Consider the following 1,419-nt stretch of genomic DNA (forward strand, 5'->3'; position numbering starts at 1 on the left):
GGGAAAGAGGAACTGATAGGAGAGCGGAGGTGACCAAGGCAGACATCATGTCTCCAAGATGGTGATGGATATGAGATCATCTGTCCAAGCAGTCAGTACGGAAGAAACAGGAAGTGGGATTTTTGAGATGCATGAAGGAAACAGGTGTACCTCAGAAAGTTCAGTTCCAAAGAACAAGGAAGTTCATCTGAGGGTTGAGGCCAACCAAGACGCAGATGTGTGGGCTGCTGACATGTACACGACCAAAAAGCGAAATTGAAAGAATTGATTAGTTGCTGATAAGAATAAAAAGACACCAGACAGGAGGATCGGGGTTCTTTGTTCCGCAGCGTTCAAGTCGAGTACACAAGGAGATGCAGAATCAACGGAGGGCTGCGTGATGATACCCCGGGACGATGAGACTGCTCGCTGCACAGGAAAGGAACAAGATCCGTTTACCCACAACTCGGGATTCTGATTCAACTGCGGCCCCAAACTCAACCCAAAAGATTTCAATGATGCTGCAGTGGACATGGGGAATAGACAAAGATCATATACTGATAAAGAACTGAGTTCATTGTGGATTCTCACCAGTTCACCTTTGGATCTATTCTAAAAGGATTCTGCCAAGACAAAGACAGGACTCCATCCATGGACGTTAAAGTTTTCTGCTGCCAAAGGTCGTCTCTGCATCTGGGTTCGAGTAGAACTGCCTCCCCCAAAGCCTCTATTTAGATAGTGTGAACGTTAAAAGCAGATTTGAAAGCAAATTGCTTTTCACAGATCACACACATAAAAGGCTTTCCATCTATGTGACACCTCATGTGACTAGTTAAAACCCGTTTTTGACGAAAACATTTACCACAGGTCACACATGAAAACAGCTTTCCACCCATATGAGTTCTGATGTGAGCCTCAAAAGCAGATCTGAAAGCAAAACGTTTTTCACAGGTCACACATGAGAAAGGTTTTCTTCTTTTCTGATTTTGGTTCTCATCTTCAGCAGCTTCCTGGAAAATGACTTGGTTCCTGTTTGGTTCTGATTCAGTGTGAGATGTTTGTTCATAAACAGGAACCACCATGCAGGTATCAGTCTCTCACTGCATTTTCAAAGGAAATGCAAGTGATCAAGTGACTTTGCAAGGACTTAATCAAACTTATATCTATATGCGTAGAGATTAAATTAGTTTCAACTTTTAAAAAAGATGGTGATCTTTAATAGAAAACAGCCACAGCAGAAAATAGAAAAAATATACAACAAAGACAAGCAACACACTAGGGGTGTAGTGATACAATAATTTCACGATACTGTTGTTGCGCAACACCCCCCCCCCCTTCTCTCTCTCTCTCTACTTCCCTTTCTGAGAGGAGGGAGATGTGCTACCAGCTCTCCGTCTAACGGGTGAATTGAGTTTCCTAAATCTGCCGGGATTTACCCTA

The 1,419-nt window shown here is 43.1% G+C and overlaps 1 long non-coding RNA gene across 1 annotated transcript in view; it reads left to right on the forward strand.

Annotated features, from left to right (window-relative positions):
* Positions 1-667: 667 nt before the first annotated feature.
* LOC107835269 (uncharacterized) overlaps positions 668-1,419 on the forward strand; it is a 5,034-nt gene continuing 4,282 nt past the window's right edge. The window contains exon 1 of the long non-coding RNA XR_001661084.1: positions 668-846. This is a non-coding gene — a long non-coding RNA (uncharacterized LOC107835269). The remainder of the gene's footprint in view (positions 847-1,419) is intronic.

Source organism: Poecilia formosa, unplaced genomic scaffold, assembly GCF_000485575.1.
Source record: "Poecilia formosa unplaced genomic scaffold, Poecilia_formosa-5.1.2 Scaffold1383, whole genome shotgun sequence".
Classification (NCBI taxonomy): Eukaryota; Metazoa; Chordata; class Actinopteri; order Cyprinodontiformes; family Poeciliidae; genus Poecilia; species Poecilia formosa.